Source organism: Rutidosis leptorrhynchoides, chromosome 3 (genome assembly GCF_046630445.1).
Source record: "Rutidosis leptorrhynchoides isolate AG116_Rl617_1_P2 chromosome 3, CSIRO_AGI_Rlap_v1, whole genome shotgun sequence".
Classification (NCBI taxonomy): Eukaryota; Viridiplantae; Streptophyta; class Magnoliopsida; order Asterales; family Asteraceae; genus Rutidosis; species Rutidosis leptorrhynchoides.
The window spans coordinates 96,564,415-96,584,809 of record NC_092335.1 but is presented as its reverse complement, the minus strand read 5'-3'; the positions used below and the strand labels follow the sequence as shown (position 1 = coordinate 96,584,809).

The 20,395-nt window shown below is 34.2% G+C and overlaps 1 non-coding gene across 1 annotated transcript; it reads left to right on the top strand.

Moving 5' to 3' along the window:
- The first annotated feature begins 18,780 nt into the window (after window positions 1–18,780).
- On the top strand, window positions 18,781–18,887 carry LOC139903611 (small nucleolar RNA R71). Its single transcript, XR_011778421.1, has one exon. It is a non-coding gene; the product is annotated as a small nucleolar RNA R71 (small nucleolar RNA).
- The last annotated feature ends 1,508 nt before the right edge of the window (window positions 18,888–20,395 follow it).

The window sequence follows — 20,395 nt, the reverse complement described above, 5'->3', positions numbered from 1 at the left end:
ATATTAACAATGAACTACATATGTAAAAACAAGACTACTAACTTAATGATTTTTAAACGAGGCATATATGTAACGATTATCGTTGTAAAGACATTTAATGTATATATATCATATTAAGAGATATTCATACATGATATAATCATGATAATATAATAATTTAAAATCTCATTTGATATTATAAACATTGGGTTAACAACATTTAACAAGATCGTTAACCTAAAGGTTTCAAAACAACACTTACATGTAACGACTAACGATGACTTAACGACTCAGTTAAAATGTATATACATGTAGTGTTTTAATATGTATTTATACACTTTTGAAAGACTTCCATACACTTATCAAAATACTTCTACTTAACAAAAATGCTTACAATTACATCCTCGTTCAGTTTCATCAACAATTCTACTCGTATGCACCCGTATTCGTACTCGTACAATACACAGCTTTTAGATGTATGTACTATTGGTATATACACTCCAATGATCAGCTATTAGCAGTCCATGTGAGTCACCTAACACATGTGGGAACCATCATTTGGCAACTAGCATGAAATATCTCATAAAATTATAAAAATATGAGTAATCATTTATGACTTATTTACATGAAAACAAAATTACATATCCTTTATATCTAATCCATACATCAACGACCAAAAACACCTAAAAACACTTTCATTCTTCAATTTTCTTTATCTAATTGATCTCTCTCAAGTTCTATCTTCAAGTTCTAAGTGTTCTTCATAAATTCTACAAGTTCTAGTTACATAAAATCAAGAATACTTTCAAGTTTGCTAGCTCACTTCCAATCTTGTAAGGTGATCATCCAACCTCAAGAAATCTTTGTTTCTTACAGTAGGTTATCATTCTAATACCATGTAATAATCATATTCAAACTTTGGTTCAATTTCTATAACTATAACAATCTTATTTCAAGTGATGATCTTACTTGAACTTGTTTTCGTGTCATGATTCTGCTTCAAGAACTTCGAGCCATCCAAGGATCCGTTGAAGCTAGATCCTTTTTTCTCTTTTCCAGTAGGTTTATCCAAGGAACTTGAGATAGTAATGATGTTCATAACATCATTCGATTCATACATATAAAGCTATCTTATTCGAAGGTTTAAACTTGTAATCACTAGAACATAGTTTAGTTAATTCTAAACTTGTTCGCAAATAAAAGTTAATCCTTCTAACTTGACTTTTAAAATCAACTAAAAACATGTTCTATATCTATATGATATGCTAACTTAATTATTTAAAACCTGGAAACACAAAAAACACCGTAAAACCGGATTTACGCCGTCGTAGTAACACCGCGGGCTGTTTTGGGTTAGTTAATTAAAAACTATGATAAACTTTGATTTAAAAGTTGTTATTATGAGAAAATGATTTTTATTATGAACATGAAACTATATCCAAAAATTATGGTTAAACTCAAAGTGGAAGTATGTTTTCTAAAATGGTCATCTAGACGTCGTTCTTTCGACTGAAATGACTACCTTTACAAAAATGACTTGTAACTTATTTTTCCAACTATAAACCTATACTTTTCTGTTTAGATTCATAAAATAGAGTTCAATATGAAACCATAGCAATTTTATTCACTCAAAACGGATTTAAAATGAAGAAGTTATGGGTAAAACAAGATTGGATAATTTTTCTCATTTTAGCTACGTGAAAATTGGTAACAAATCTATTCCAACCATAACTTAATCAACTTGTATTGTATATTATGTAATCTTGAGATACCATAGACACGTATACAATGTTTCGACCTATCATGTCGACACATCTATATATATTTCGGAACAACTATAGACACTCTATATGTGAATGTTGGAGTTAGCTATACAGGGTTGAGGTTGATTCCAAAATATATATAGTTTGAGTTGTGATCAATACTGAGATACGTATACACTGGGTCGTGGATTGATTCAAGATAATATTTATCGATTTATTTCTGTACATCTAACTGTGGACAACTAGTTGTAGGTTACTAACGAGGACAGCTGACTTAATAAACTTAAAACATCAAAATATATTAAAAGTGTTGTAAATATATTTTGAACATACTTTGATATATATGTATATATTGTTATAGGTTCGTGAATCAACCAGTGGCCAAGTCTTACTTCCCGACGAAGTAAAAATCTGTGAAAGTGAGTTATAGTCCCACTTTTAAAATCTAATATTTTTGGGATGAGAATACATGCAGGTTTTATAAATGATTTACAAAATAGACACAAGTACGTGAAACTACATTCTATGGTTGAATTATCGAAATCGAATATGCCCCTTTTTATTAAGTCTGGTAATCTAAGAATTAGGGAACAGACACCTTAATTGACGCGAATCCTAAAGATAGATCTATTGGGCCTAACAAACCCCATCCAAAGTACCGGATGCTTTAGTACTTCAAAATTTATATCATATCCGAAGGGTGTCCCGGAATGATGGGGATATTCTTATATATGCATCTTGTTAATGTAGGTTACCAGGTGTTCACCATATGAATGATTTTTATCTCTATGTATGGGATGTGTATTGAAATATGAAATCTTGTGGTCTATTGTTACGATTTGATATATATAGGTTAAACCTATAACTCACCAACATTTTTGTTGACGTTTAAAGCATGTTTATTCTCATGTGAATACTAAGAGCTTCCGCTTTACATACTAAAATAAGGACAAGATTTGGAGTCCATGTTTGTATGATATTGTGTAAAAACTGCATTCAAGAAACTGATTTCGATGTAACATATTTGTATTGTAAACCATTATATAATGGCCATGTGTAAACAGAATATTTTAGATTATCATTATTTGATAATCTACGTAAAGCTTTTTAAACCTTTATTTATGAAATAAAGGTTATGGTTTGTTTTAAAAATGAATGCAGTCTTTGAAAAACGTCTCATATAGAGGTCAAAACCTCTCAACGAAATCAATTAATATGGAACGTTTTTAATCAATAAGAACGGGACATTTCAGGCTAAACCTGTCCGGGTATCAAAAAAGGACTGTAACTTTCGGGATCACCTCAAAAATGTGAAAAGCGACTTAAAAGTGTGGAGCAATGGTGAGTTTGGAAACCTTGAAGCTGAGATAATCAGCCTAAAAGAAAAAGCATCAAGGCTGGAAAGTTTGGCCAAAACAGGTGTGCTGAGTGATACTGACCGATTGATGTGGTTGGAAACACGCAAGAACTGGCTCGAAAAAGAAAAGGTTAAAACGAACATGTTGAAATAGAAAGCTCGTGTCCGATGGATTCTAGAAGGTGATGAGAATTCCAAATATTTCCATGCGACTATCCGAAGGAAACACAACAAATGTAATATTCGTGGCTTAACTATTAACGGTTCTTGGATTGAGGACCCGAATACCATAAAAGGTGTTGTCAAGGAGTATTTTAAAAATATCTTCAGTGTTGTTAGCAAAGATAGGCCGTGGCTATTGGGCCCACATGGTAATTCTAGGCAGACTTGGGCCAGGTTATCATCACAGCAAGCTGTTGGTTTGGAACAAGCATTTAGTGAATCCGAAATTTGGAATGCAGTTAAAGAATGTGGTAGCTCTAAGGCCCCCGGGCCTGACGGTTTTAATATGAGGTTGTACAAAAAATTTTGGTATGTGGTTAAAGATGACTTATTCGATGCAATAAAGGAATTTTGGGATTCGGGTGTAATTTCGAGTGGGTGTAACGCGTCTTTCATTACTCTCGTCCCCAAAAAATCCGACCCCTTATGGTTGAGCGACTATCGACCGATAAGTTTGATTGGAAGCTATTATAAAATCAACGCGAAACTACTCTCTAATCGTCTTATGAAAGTTGTACCGAATCTCGTTGGCTCTGAACAAAGCTCATTCATAAAGGGTAGAAATATTTTAGACGGGGCATTGATTGCTAACGAAACACTTGGGTACCTAAAGCAAAAACATATTAGGAGTATGATCTTTAAAGTTGACTTTGAAAAGGCATTCGATAGCCTTAATTAGGAATTCCTGATGGAAATTATGGAGATTATGGGCTTTGGATCAAAATGGATGAAGTGGATTCACTCGTGTCTTAAGTCGGCTTCTATTTCTGTTCTCGTCAACGGATCACTGACTAGTGAGTTTAAATTGGAACGTGGGGTGAGACAGGGAGACCCCCTTTCACCATTTCTTTTCATTCTTGCGGCGGAAGGGTTAAATGCGCTCACAAAAGGTGCAGTAAGTAGCGGTAATTTTAGAGGAGTTGAGATTGGTGGTGACAAAATCCACCTATCCCATCTTCAATATGCGGATGATACGATCTTCTTCGGCGAGTGGTGTGAAAATAATATTCGGAACCTCATGAAGCTCCTTAAGTGTTTTGAATTAACCTCGGGTCTCAAAGTTAACTATCGCAAAAGCAACTTATACGGGGTAGGTGTGGACAAGATTGATGTTGATAACATGGCCAATCTTTTTCGTTGTAATGTTGGCTCATTCCCGTTCACTTATCTTGGCCTTCCGGTCGGTGGTAATATGAATAAGGAGAGTAGTTGGGATCCAGTGTTAAGTAAATTTAATAAACGCCTCTCGGAGTGGAAAGCACGTTCGATGTCTTTTGGTGGACGCCTGACTCTTGTGAAATCGGTGTTGAATAGCCTTCCGTTGTATTACTTCTCGCTCTTTCGTGCCCCACCATGTGTGTTAAACAAACTTGAGAGTGTAAGGCGTAAGTTTTTTTGAGGCGGGTCGGGGAATAAATCAAAAATATCTTGGGTTAAATGGGATGATACTTTACTTCCGTTTTCGGAGGGCGGGTTAAATTTGGGTTCTCTTAAAAGCAAAAACTTAGCTTTGATCGGCAAGTGATGGTGGAGGTTTAAAACCAAAACCACCTCCTTGTGGGTTAAAGTTGTTACGAGTATTTATGGTTCATCGGGTGGGCTTCTTACTAATGATCAACCGAGATTTAATTCACATAACACGGTTTGGACTAATATTGTTAAAACAGGATGCTATTTGGATTCGATTGGTTTATCTTTTAGGAACTCGTGGATAAAAAAGATTGGGGACGGGGCAAATACCTCATTCTGGTGTGATATTTTGCTCGGTAACAGTGAGCTGAAAAGCAGGTTTAAAAGGCTTTCCCGACTTGAAACGAACATCTCAGTATCGGTCAAAGAAAGACTAATTTGGGACGGGTCAACATGCTGTGGGTTTTGGTGCTGGTCTCGCCCACCTTCGGGCAGGGCTGCTGACGAATTGGAGGAGCTGTCAAGGCTGCTGCAATCTGTATCCATTATCCCAAGTGTACCTGACTCCTACTTATGGGCTGCAAGTGGTAACGGCTGCTTCAAAACAAAAACGCTGTCGGATCTGGTTGATAAAAAAATACTACGTGCAGGTCATAGTGTGGAAACTTTGCGAAACCCTTTGGTACCTAAAAAGGTGGAAGTGTTCATGTGGAAGGCTAGAAGGGGGCGGCTATCGGTATTAGTAGAATTGGATAAAAGGGGTATAGATTTACACTCTCTTCTTTGTCCGGTGTGTACTAATGAGGTAGAATCCCCTGATCATGCTCTTCTCTCGTGTCCGAAGGCAAATGAAATATGGCGAAAAATTTTCAACTGGTGGGGAGTCACTGATTTCTCCCCAACTTGGGTTGGTGATCTTCTTCAAAACAACTCGGGTCAAACAAATTCGGACTTGGGCAACTCGATTTGGCAAGCAGTAACTTGGACTTGTTGCTATCTAATTTGGAAAAATTGGAACCTCAAGGTCTTCAAAAACAAGTACTGGAATGCTTCGGTCGCGTTGTGATAGTTAAAGCTAAGGGGTATAAAATACTATTAAATTTTACAAAGAAATACTATTAAATACGTTACAATTTTACACAAGATATTTATTTATTTAAAGAATGGATATACTTAAACCTTGCTACAACACTTATAGGCAGTGTACCTAATCGTACAGTAGTGTAGTTTTTAGTAAGTCCGGTTCGTTCCACAGGGAATCTTTTAAACAAAGCTTAACGCTATATTAGTTTTAATTTATAAAAATACAAATATATAAATAAGTAATATTATTATTATAAAGGGGGGGTTTTTACCGTTTAATGACCAGTTTGTCGATTTTAAAAAAACTTTAGTCGCAGTTAAAACCTAATGTAAAATATTAAAAATAAATACAAGTCTTAATTTAAAGCGTAAAGTAAATAACGATAATGAAATTGCGATAAATAAAATTGCGATAAAATAAACTTGCGATAATTAAAAAGTACGATTATTAAAAGTGCAATTAAATACAATGACAATAAATAAAAGTGCGATAATTAGAAGTGCAATTAAATATAAAATAAAGGAAATTAAATATGAAATAAAATAATTATGCTTATTTAAACTTCCGTAATCATGATGTTTGACGCGTTGATTTTAGTTTTATGCCCATGGGTTAATTGTCCTTTGTCCTGGATTATTCAATATGTCTGTCTGGTTTTTGTCCATAACAGTCCATCAGTCATAAATATAAAGTGCGAGTGTCCTAGTCAAATTATCCTTATACCCGAAGTTAAATATTCCAACTAATTGGGGACTTAAACTGTAACAAGGTTTTATTACTTTGTTATCAATTATGCCAAGTGTCATTGTACATAATTTCACCCCTGTTTTAATAATTCTAGTGACTATTAATCCATTTCCGTGTCCGGTTAAATGAACGATTATTCGTACATATAAATACCCCGCCCATCGTGTCTGATCGAGTGTATATGGTTATTTATAGGGACGTCCAATTGTAAATCTTTATATTAAAATTAACAAACTATCATTTAGTTAAACAAATATAAAGCCCATTAATAGCCCATAGTCTAATTTCCACAAGTGTCGTTCTTTTGTCCAAACCCCAATTATGGTACAAAGCCCAATTACCCAATTTTAATAATTAGCCCAACATCATGATTACTTCGGATTAAATAAGCATAATAATAACTTAGCTACGAGACATTAATGTAAAAAGGTTGAACATAACTTACAATGATTAAAAATAACGTAGCGTTACACGGACAGAATTTCGACTTACACCCTTACAATATGCGCTAACATACCCTTATTATTAGAAATTAAAATTAAAATTAAAATATAAATATATATATATATATATATATATATATATATATATATATATATATATATATATATATACGTTTACATATAGAGAGATAGATAGAATTTTGGATATATAAAACGTCGAATTGCGCTGGCTTTTATAGGCATATTTGTCCAGGGAGGCTCCGCGACTCGCGGCATTCTAACACTTCAAACTCCGCAAGTCGCGGAGTTTGATTTTACAGCTCACACAAGTTTGGATCTTCTTTGCCGACGGATTATATAAATAAATATAATATATAAATAATTTTAGTAATTATTTAAATATTATATTATATTTATGTGCATAGTTGACTTGTAATTTTTAGTCCGTTGCGTCGAGCGTTGAGAGTTGACTCTGGTCCCGGTTCTGGATTTTCGAACGTCCTTGCGTACAATTTAATATCTTGTACTTTGCTTTTTGAATCTTGTACTCTTGTAATTCTGAGACGTTTCTTATCAATAATTGGAACCTCTTTGATTGTATTTTGTACTTTTGAGCTTTTTGGTCGTTTGCGTCTTCAATTCGTCGAATCTATCTTTTGTCTTCACCTTTTATTATTTAAACGAATATCACTTGTAAATAGAACAATTGCAACTAAAAGCTTGTCTTTCTTGAGGGATAATGCTATGAAATATATGTTCGTTTTTAGCATTATCAAATATTCCCACACTTGAGCGTTGCTTGTCCTCAAGCAATATAGTCTTGAAATACTAGAATCACTTCTTTATTCTTCACACTTTGTACATCAGTGATTTATATACGGCGGTATAAACAATGGTAGTAACGATGTGGTTTACAGTCCCACATGATTATAAAAATTTAGATCCATTAAAGAAATTGGATCTTTATGAAAACATTTGATCTTTTGAAAATTAAATCTAGTTTTTACCCTAGATAAGTTTTCCGGAATAACCCTTCACCGGTGTTTGCAAAATATTTTTGTGGGTTTGGTGGGTTTCAGATTTGAAATTTTTAGCTCAAAACTTATGGTTTTGTGTCACCCACTTGCTAACCTTGTATTAGGAAAGCAACACGTCCAGTATACTTGTTCTGTATATTACTTTTCGGTAAACTACCGTCTGGTTGTAAAGGAAAGCGTTGAACAAGCAACTGTTAAGGCAATGTCCCCTGACATGCTTTTAATTATGGTCTATAACGTGTCGGGCGCAATTACTATCCTTTGTAGGAGCAATAGTAAAGCTCACCCTTATAATTTTCCGGTCTGGCACGAGGTCCTGTCTTTGACCATGCTATGCAACCACCGTTCTTACGGTTGACACCCGATTTAGTTCAGGTGACCTAATGAATTCCAGGTGAATTCCTAGGATTTTACGTTCAAAGGTAATGAACGCTTTGAAAATAGGTTTTCAGAAAACAAATCGGTTTGTAATTTGATCAAAATATTTTTCTCGTTCAAGCTCGAGTTTAGATATCATTGAATTCCATGAGTTTGTAATTCTCAATCTTTAAGGTCAATCTCAAGGATTGAGTAATATCAGTCTTAAAAGCTGATTTTTAATCTTTAAGGAGATTATCCTTTCTGGGAATCTGTTCATTAGTCTTATCAAGCTAATTTGCACGGTGCCCCCATTGTACGAGATAAATCATTCTCATGGTTAGGATAAATCTGACCACTTGGCGACCCTGTTTGATGCTGAGGTCCGTGGATTTCCTGCTGATTTTAGTGATGACTTTTCTAGATTTTTCGTCAACCTACAGCTGGTCTGGACGACAACTTCCTGACCTAAATCAAGAAGCGCGTTTCTTTTTCGGAAGACTTTACTTCCTTTTAATGATGGAATTGATTCATCGTGTAGATCCATCTTTTCTTTTCTTTCATTGGGTAAAACAGTTAGTTATCATCCAAAACAAAAGTATTTTCAATTATTTGTACAAAAATATGTGACATATGTTTAAAATAACTTGGTAATTTTTCCACACTTGGCTTTTATTTTCCTTTTTATTGTCCTCTATTCCATTTTAAATGAATTCTAACATTTTGGTTTGTTTCTCAATTTATGTCCTTTCCGAGGTAACAATAATTTCGGTGTTAACACCTAGTTTTATCGTTCATAAATATGTATAAACATGATTTTGAGTTTATTTAATTGAAAATTTTGAAAAATTTTACTAGAATTGGGTAGTCAGTATATAAGACTAGGGCTGTTCTGTATAAAGTAAAAATTTTAAAATCCGAAAGAATTTAACCCATTCCCACACTTAAGATCTTGCAATGCCCTCATTTGCAAAAAATCAGTAACAATTTAAATTATTGAGGGTGATTAGCGTAGAAAAATGATTAAATTTTACCAAAGTTTCCAAACATATTGTTGTTTGTGTTGAATGATAAATGGTGCACATCATTTGTTCATTCCGTCTTGTCGTTATTTCACATATATTTTGCATCTTGTCGTCAAAATTAGTTGCTTTTGCTGAACTTAATGCCAGTCTTTGAAAATGCGTTGTTTTACCCTGTTGTGTACATAAGATAAACTGCAAACATATATACATATTTTTGAAGTTTGGTATATTACCCCACATTCAAAAATTATTAAAATCTCATAATAAAAGTTAGAAAATTATAAAAACTATTACAATATCAACATAAGTGCTAAATGTAGTAACATTACAAAAATAAAATAAATAAAACTAAAATAAACTAGGGTTGTTACTGATACCAGTAGGGGTTCCATGCATAACCGTATGTGTTATAGAATGCTTCAGCTGGGTTATAAGTAGGATACGGTGGTTGAATCTCTATAGACCAGGGAGGAAATATGGGCATTGGAGTAGGAATATGGTTTCTACCTACATGTTGGCAATGAGCTATGATTTGGTTTTGATGAACTTGCCAATCTTCAAATGCTCGATGTCTAGCATTTTCATACTCTTGTGAAGCTATAACCCTTTGCATTTCTGTCATTTCATTTCCCCCTCCCGCATTACCTGGCTGTTGATTTCTCTCAACCTATGGATATCTTCCATTATATCTTACTGTGGCGTTATTTCGCCTTTTCAAAACCTTAGCACCATGATATACATTTAAACCAATTGTATCTCGGGGTTCTGGTTCTTCGATTAATAATCCCCCCGACTTATATCCACATCGAGATACTCAGCAATTAATGTAATAAATATACCACCTCCTAATATACTGTGCGGTCTCATCCCCCTAACCATAGCTGATAAATAATAACCCACACAATAAGGTATACTTACAGCGCTTTGTGGGTCTCGAATACACATGTGGTAAAATAAATCTTGCTCATTTACCTTTTCCTTATTTCTACCTCGCTGTGTAATCGAGTTCGCTAGAAACCTGTGAATTACTCTTAACTCAGCTCTATCTATATCCAAATAAGAGTAATTTCCCCCTTTAAATCGGTGATGGCTAGTCATTTGACTCCATACACCATGCGTATCAAAATTTTCATCAATCTTCCTACCATTTAATATCAACCCTCGACAATCGGCAGATGCTAGCTCCTCAGGCGTATATATACGTAAGGCCTGAGCCATGTCTAGTAGAGACATGTGGCGCATCGAACCTCCTAACAAAAATCTAATAAAAGTTCGATCGGTTAAACTAGTTACCCGATCATTTATTTCTATACTACACAATAATTCTTCACACCATACTTTATATACAGGTCTACGCATGTTGAATAAACGTACCCAATCGTTAAAAGTAGAATTACCATACCTTTGAGTAAGTAATTCCCTAATTGGCTCGACCAATTCTACGGCTTCTAACGGTTCCCATTCTATTACCCTAGGTACTTCAACAGCTTTAGAATGAAGAGTATGCAAGCCCTTTTGGTATTTTGGATAATCTATCCAACGTCTGTCTAATCTCAAGTTCGGGTGCAAATTTTCCACGTGCATATATGAAAATGTCATAACTGGATGAGGTATATCTTGTTTGTAATGGTTATCAACATCCTGTTGTTCCGCATTCTCAGGAGGAGCAATGCGAGCTTGGGATGAAGATTCACCCCTTTCAGTCTGCAAAACACATCAAACACAATTTTTGTGCATCCAAATATGCATTAGTGTCAGCAAAATCATCAATCAAAATAATTACAATGACATGTTCAATTTATATCAAACTTATGCTCATTTTCATATTTTTATCAAATCTACACTTTTTCAAATAATCATATACGAAAATGTTCGCCAAGTTCATAAGCATTCAACTCAAATAACTTGTCAAAATAATCATTATTAGCAATTAAACAAGTTTCAAATGGCATTATCTCTCAAAAATCAAGTTCATGAATTTTAGACTTGAAAAAGTCCACTTTAATTCTCAAAAATCATGTTTAGGCTCAAAGTTTGGATCATTTAACTACCTAAACATGTTACATTACTTAATTTAGCAATAATTCAAGACAAAAATCGGCCATAACCTGTTTATATCAAAAAGTCCCAAATTGCTCAAGAACACAAACCCTAGATTACTCAAAATTTGAAGTTTAAGGCTTTTAATCATGTTAAATAGCATCACTCTAGGTTATACAAGCATAATACATAAGAAATTTAAGCATAATTACACTAAAAAGCATCAAAATCGAATTGGGTATAAATTTATTCAAGAACACTAATTTTCGGATTAAATGGTGTTTTGGTGTAGAAATTTACCGTTTTCCTTGAGTAATTCCTTGATAGCATTCTTCTGAACATGATTTTGTGAAAGATTTGATGAAAAATGGCCAGAAATTGCGGATTTGTGTGTGTTTTTTCGGGTGCTTTTTGCAGTAAAATGGGGTGTGGTTGTGTTGGGGACTGTCTGATTCATGCGTTTTATTTTTTCTGTATTTTGCATCATCCGCGAGTCGCGGTGAATTTTCTCTTCAAACTCCGCGAGTCACGGAGTTTGTATTTTTTTTTATAATAACTTAACTTATAAAACAATTAATTAATTAATTTTAAAATTTTGTTTCCCTTGTTATTTAGGACGAGGTCGTTTCGGAACGATGTCCTAGTCCGTCCCTCGACAAAATTTTAAAATTTGTCAATTTAAAGCGCGGTTTTAAGAGCAAAAATTTTTGGCTTTTTTTAATGTTTTTGGCATACTTTAATTCAATAAGATTAAAAATAATGATAATAAAAGTTCTCGTCCCTCCCTCGGGTAAAGCAATTTCGGTTCAAAGACCTAATCTTCAACTCACGACGAATTTTAAAAATCATATTTTTAACTTAGCGAAATAAAGTAAATTTTTATTTTTAAATTCACACCAAACTTAAATTTAAAATGCATAAAATTAAAAATTCACACCAAACTTAAATTATATTTTTGTTTTTATACATACAAACTTATATTAAAAATATTAATTTTTCAAATATTTACAATTTTAAATATATTGATTTAATTTTAACAAGTTTACAATATTATTTTAATATTAATTTTAAAAACAAAGTAAAAATAAAATTAAAAATCTTTTTGGCTTTTATCCCACTTTAATCAATCAAATATTATCAAAAATATGTGCCCCTCTTTTCGGTAAAGTAATTTCGGTTCCATGACCTAATTTAACTCATGACGAATTTTTGAAATATTTTGGGTTGATTGATTAAAGATATTTATACCTTAAGAATAAACGTTAAATTTCGCAGTGATGTAATAATTTTTTTTTTTTTTGTATGATATCAACAATTTCGGTCGCAAGACCTAATTTCATCGAATACCAATTTAATACTTTATAGCGAACAAATTAGCGTTTATTATCAAAAGGTTAAAAATAAAAATAAAAATAAAAACTGTACAAACTTACCTGTGAAATATATTTCTTAGTGATATGCTCTAGCCCACTCATAAGATAGTCGGACTAATTGGTTTTCCATGGCTACATAGGCGTAACCTCGAGCATTTAATGTTTTTTCTTCTAAACATATGAACGGTCCATCTCTGCATAAAGTAACAAATTCAGTGTTTGAATAGGTTTGATTATTTGAACATTTACCTTCGTGTGACCATTTTCCGCATTTGTGACATTTTTCAAGGTGTCGTGCTCTTCTTTTCGCTGCGGATTTTGATTTTCCTTTACCAAATTGTAACTTATTATCTTCGCATCTGGATTCTTTTCTTACTCCGTCCAATTTATCTCTGATTAATGATACTATTTCACTTGGAAGTGTGTCATTATTACGTTTAGTGATCAAAGCGTGTAGCATTAGACCATGGTTTAGTTCACAGGAAGTCTTCATTTCGTAAAAACCTAAAAAAAAATAAAAAATTCAGAATGGGGGGAGAAGACTAGTTCTTTAGGGTCTGCTAGGGAAAGACCATTCGGGTTCCATTTTCGAGAACTACACGAAAACAGAAAATCTAACTCTAACAGAAATACATATTATCCTTTAAAAACTTGATTCTCCCCACACTTAGTTAGCTGTGGTGTTGAAATTGTGATTAACTTCGTTGTCAACTTCCATCGGACTATCTATGTAATGTTTAACTCTGTGACCATTAACTTTAAATTCAATCCCATTTGAATTTATTAACTCTACTGTTCCGTACGGAAAAACTCTTTTGACTATGAATGGTCCAGACCATCTTGATTTCAATTTTCCAGGAAATAGCTTGAATCGTGAATTGAAAAGAAGAACTCTGTCTCCTTCTTTGAATTCTTTTGAACTTCTGATTCTTTTATCATGCCATTTCTTCGTTCTTTCTTTATAGATTAACGAATTTTCGTATGCTTCATGTCTTAATTCTTCTAATTTGTTTAATTGACTTAACCGTAGACGTCCGGCTTCATGTAAATCAAGATTACATGTCTTCAAAGCCCAAAATACTTTGTGTTCAATTTCTACTGGAAGATGACATGCTTTTCCAAAAACGAGTCTAAAAGGTGTGGTTCCAATTGGAGTTTTTTAGGCTGTTCTAAAAGCCCAGAGTGCATCCTCCAATTTAATGGACCATTCCTTCAGATTTGATCCTACGGTTTTCTCTAGAATACGTTTTAAAGCTCGGTTGGTATTTTCAACTTGTCCACTTGTTTGTGGATGATATGCAGTGGAGATTTTATGAGTTACTCCATATATTTTAAGAACTTTCTCAAGTTGATTATTACAAAAATGAGTTCCCCGATCACTTATTAAAGCTTTCGGTGTTCCAAACCTTGCAAAAAGACGTTTTAAAAAGTTGACTACAACTCGTGCATCGTTAGTTGGGAGAGCTTGTGCTTCCGTCCATTTAGATACATAATCTATGGCTACGAGAATGTAGAGATTATTATGAGATTTTGGAAATGGACTCATAAAGTCAATACCCCAAATGTCAAATACTTCACATACTTGAATGACATTTTGTGGCATTTCATCACGTTGACTTATTTTTCTGGCCCTTTGACAAGCATCACAGGATTTGCAAAGAAGGTGTGCGTCTTTGTAAATTGTAGGCCAATAGAATCCAGCATCATAAACTTTTCTTGCTGTTAGTTGAGGCCCATAATGCCCTCCTGTTGGTCCTGTGTGACAATGGTTTAAGATTTGATTGGCTTCATCTCCGAATACACATCGGCGTATTATTCTATCTGGACAACTTTTAAACAGATGTGGATCTTCCCAGAAATAGTGTTTTATATCACTAAAGAATTTCTTTCGTTTTTGGTACGACAATCCTTTTTCAAGGAATCCACATACTAAGTAGTTTGCATAGTCTGCAAACCATGGAATTTCATTATGATCTATCTTCAATAGATATTCATCAGGAAAGTTGTCTTGTATGGCCGATTCATTTAGAACTTCTAATTCGGGATTTTCAAGACGAGAAAGATGATCAGCGGCGAGATTTTCTGCTCCTCTTTTATCTCGGATTTCAATATCGAACTCTTGTAAGAGTAAGATCCAACAGATTAATCTTGGTTTAGCATCTTGTTTCGAAAATAGGTATCTAAGAGCATAATGGTCGGTATAGACCACCGTTTTAGCTAGAACGAGATATGAACGAAATTTGTCAAAAGCAAGGAGTTCTTTTTCAGTAATTGTATAGTTCGTTTGTGCTCCTTGTAACGTATTACTAGCATAATATATAGGTTGAAATCTTTTTTCAATCCTTTTTCCTAAAACGGCTCCCATTGCAAAATCACTTGCATCGCACATTAGTTCAAACGGTAGATTCCAATTTGGTGTTATCATGATCGGCGCATTAAGTAACATCACCATCAGCCCGTAGTATGATATTGTCCACTTTGGACACAAGCCGATCACCGACGGGCTACCCGCGCACGAGTACAACCCTGGATCGCACTTCTACCTCACGGATTTGCTTCTCGGGTAAACACCCTCAAAACGCGTCATACCAGAAGAGGTATCCACACCCTTATAAGGAGTGCTTTGTTTTCCTCTCCCACCGATGTGGGACGAGTCTGTTACAACTCTCCCCCCTTCGGGACACTGCGGATGCGGGCCCCAGCTCTGATACCATAAGTAACATCACCATCAGCCCGTAGTATGATATTGTCCGCTTTGGACACAAGCCGATCACCGACGGGCTACCCGCGCACGAGTACAACCCCGGATCGCACTTCTACCTCACGAATTTGCTTCTCGGGTAAACACCCTCAAAACGCGTCATACCAGAAGAGGTATCCACGCCCTTATAAGGAGTGCTTTGTTTTCCTCTCCCACCGATGTGGGATGAGTCTGTTACACATTAGTGAGTTTCTCTTTAAGAATATTAAAAGATTTGATACATTCATCTGAAAAGATGAATGGAGCATCCTTTTCCAGGAGTTTATTCATAGGAGTGGCAATTTTAGAAAAATCTTTTATAAAACGTCGGTAAAAACCGGCATGCCCTAAAAAACTCCTAACTCCTCTAACATTGGTGGGATGTGGAAGTTTAGCAATTACATCTACTTTAACTCTATCCACTTCAATTCCTTCCTTTGAAATTTTATGACCAAGAACGACGCCTTCTTTAACCATGAAATGGCATTTCTCCCAATTAAGAACTAGATTTGATTGTTCGCATCTAATAAGCATTCGTTCAAGATTAACTAAACATGATTCAAATGTATCACCGAAGACTGAAAAGTCATCCATGAAAACTTCCATGCATTCTTCTATCATGTCGTGAAAAATCGCCATCATGCACCTTTGAAAGGTTGCAGGGGCGTTGCAAAGTCCAAATGGCATGCGTTTGTAAGCAAAAGTACCATAAGGGCACGTGAACGTGGTTTTCTCTTGATCTTCGGGTGCTATTGGAATTTAAAAATATCCGGAAAATCCATCAAGAAAACAATAGTAACTATTTCTGGCTAATCTTTCCAACATTTGATCAATAAAAGGTAAGGAAAAGTGATCTTTTCTGGTGGCGTCATTTAATTTTCTATAATCAATACATACACGCCATCCTGTTACAGTCCTAGTAGGAATAAGCTCATTTTTCTCATTTGTAATGACAGTCATGCCACCCTTCTTAGGTACGCATTGAACTGGGCTTACCCATGGACTATCAGAAATCGGATAAATTAAACCTGCATCTAGCAGTTTAATAATTTCTTTCTTAACAACATCTTGCATATTAGGATTTAGTCTTCGTTGGCGTTGCACATACGTTTTATGACCTTCTTCCATAAGGATTTTATGTGTGCAATACGAAGGACTTATTCCTTTTATATCATGAATCTTCCATGCAATGGCTGGTTTATGAGCTTTCAACACAGAAATGAGTTGTGATTTCTCATTTTCAGTAAGAGAAGACGATATTATTACAGGTAATTCAGATTCACCATGTAAATAAGCGTATTCCGAATGGTTTGGAAGTGGCTTTAACTCTAATGTTGGTGGTTCATCTATCGATGATTTATATCGATATCTGTCTTCTTCTATTAGCATTTGAATTTCTTCTGTTGTTGGTTCATATCCATTAGCTATTAGTGTTGCTAACATTTCAGTTTCATCAATTGGTTCAGTTCCTTCTCCTAAAGAACATTCTCCTGTTTCTTGTAATTCTGGAAATTCTTCTAACAATTCTGCATGTGAATCTATAGTTTGAATATAATAACATGTATCATCTGCAGATTGTGGTTGTTGCATAGCTCTATCAACTGAAAAGGTAACACTCTCATCTTCTATACTTAGGGTTAGTTTCTTACCAAACACGTCTATCATTGCTTTAGTCGTGTTTAAGAATGGTCTTCCTAATATGAGAGGAACTTGAGAATCTTCTTCCATGTCCAGAACAACAAAATCTACTGGAAATACTAAAGTACCAACTTTAACTAGCATGTTCTCCATTATCCCTCTAGGATATTTTATTGATCGATCTGCTAGTTATATGCTTATTCTTGTTGGTTTCAATTCTCCAAGGTCTAGTTTAGCGTATAGTGAATACGGCATTAAATTTATACTAGCACCTAAGTCTGCCAATGCTTCTATTGAACTAAGACTATCCAGAAAACATGGAATTGTGAAACTTCCTGGATCAGATAATTTTTCTGGTATCTTATTCAACAGCACTGCTGAACAATTAGCATTCATAGTAACAGCCAAGAGTTCTTCCATTTTCTTTCTATTCGAGATTAAATCTTTCAGAAATTTAGCATATCTAGGCATTCCTGAAATTACATCAATGAAAGGAAGATTTACATTTATCTGTTTAAACATATCCAAGAATTTGGATTGCTCGGCTTCAAGTTTCTCTTTTTTCATTTTACTCGGGTAAGGAAGTGGTGGTTGGTATGGTTTAACATAAGGTTTAGCCTTAACTGTGTTATTTTCATTAACCTTTTCAACTACCGGTTATGTTTCCTTATCTTGTTCAGGTTGTGGTTCTTGTGGAGTAGAAATAGCTTCATTAGAAATTACAGGTATTTCAGGTGGTTTAAGTGTTGTACCACTTCTTGTGGTAATGGCTTTAGCTGTTTCATTCCGGGGGTTAGCATTTGTATCACTAGGTAAACTTCCCGGTTTTCTTTCACCTATTAACCTTGCTAGGTTACTTACTTCTTGTTCCAGATTTTGAATAGAAGCTTGTTGATTTCTAAATGCTTGAGCATTTTGTTCATTGGTTTGTTTCTGAGATGTGAAAAACTGCGTTTGAGATTCAAATAGCTTCGTCATCATATCTTCTAAATTCGGCTTTTTATCATCGGTTTGTGGTGGTTTGTTTTGAAAATTAGGTCTTTGCTGGTTGTAAGTATTGTTGGATACTTGTTGATTGCTAGGACCTTGTTGGTTGTTGTATGGAACATTTCGCTTATAATTCTGGTTTTGATTGTAAATCGGTCTTGGCGGTTGATAATTATTCTGATAATTATTTCCAGGCCTTTGGTTTATGTATGAAATATTCTCTCTTTGTTCCATTGTTAGCTCAATACTAAGACAATCTTTTGTCAAATGTGGTCCTCCACACTGCTCACAACTAATTCGTATTGAGTGTATATCCTTAGTCATCTTTTCCATTCGTCTCTCGATAGCATCTATCTTTGCGGAAATGGAATCTAAGTCATGGCTAGAATCGGTTGTAGCTGCTTTAGATGATCTAACGATATCTTTTTCTTGGTGCCACTCATGTGAGTGGGAAGCAGTGTTATCAATAATTTTGTAAGCATCAGGCTTCATAATGGAACCACCAGCTGCTATATCGATGTCTTTCCTTGTAGTGATGTCACATCCTTGGTAGAATATTTGTACTATTTGACAAGTCTAAACCATGCTGCGGACATCCTCTCAATAACTTTCCAAATCTTGTCCATGCTTCATATAGAGTTTCATTTGGCTTTTGTGTGAACGTAACAATTTCTCCTTGAAGTCTCACGGCTTTAGATGCCGGAAAGAATTGTTTAAGAAATTTTTCAACTAAAACGTCCCATGTATCAATCGCCCATTCAGGTAACGATTCCAACCAATCTTTGGCTTCTCCCTTTAAAGTCCAGGGAAATAACATGAGATATATCTGTTCATCCTCAACTTCTCGGATTTTAAATAGTGTACAGATCCTATTAAAGGTACGAAGATGTTCATTTGGATCTTCCTTCGGCGCACTACTAAATTGGCATTGATTAGTCACCATGTGTAGAATTTGTCCTTTGATTTCATAATCTGGCGCATTAATGTCAGGATGAGTAATTGCGTGACCTTGGCCAGTGTGTTTAGCTCTCATTCGGTCTTCCATACTTAGAGGTTCCAGATTCTCCATGATTGAATTTGTTGAATCTTGTGATGACCCGAAAATTTCTGACCAAATTTAAACTTAATCTTTGTATGATTAACATTTCCGACACGATAAGCAAAGTCTGTAAAACTGAATCTCAAAATTTTTGAACTACTTTTATATATTTAAATACCCTTCGGTTGTTTTCGACGATTCGCGAACAATTATATGTAAATAGATACATATATACTATAACTTGAAAAGGTAACAATGTATTAATTATTTGATACCGTACATTAAACTTATTGGTTTAAATATTTATTTGAATATATATGATAAGTTGAAATATTTATTATTAAAATTTATTTATAAATAACTTCCAATGTGTATTTAAAAACTGATTTATGTATATTAAAAAGATATATACATATATATAATTTCAAGTTATTTAGTAAACGATAATAACATTTTCAAATTGCTACAGTACCCAAAATGCTACACTGTTTTTGAAAATCACTATTTGCTACAGTGAATTGCTACAGTAAAAATTGAATTGCTACAGTGAATTGCTACAGTAAATTGCTACAGTAACATAGCTTATGGATAATTTAAGACTGTATTTTGACTTTGCTACAGTGGTATAGTTTATGGATGATTTAAGACTATATTTTGACAAAGGTACGAGTTACGAAATGTAAAATGCAAGTTTTCTAAGCGTACGAAAATGCGTTCGAGAAACCGAAACCGGAACATAAGTCGAGTGACGACGTACGACATATCGGAACAAAAATTACAAGTCAACTATGCACGTGAATTTAATATAATATATAATTAATTATATAAATTATATATACTATATATTAATATTTATATTATGTCAACAAAGATAAAAACAAACGAACCAGGCTGGTGACAGTTGGCCATGCGATCGCATGGCCATATGCCCATGAAACCATGCGATCACATGAAAGGAGAAATCAGGCCACACTATAAAAGCTCGACCATTTCTACTTCTGATTTAATTTAATTTTACTCCGTATTATTTAAATTATTTAAATTATTATTATTATTATTATTATTAAGATTATTATTAATCTTATTATTTTTATTATTAGTGTTATTATTTTTGCGATAAAAAAATAATAATGTACATAAAATATTACGACGGA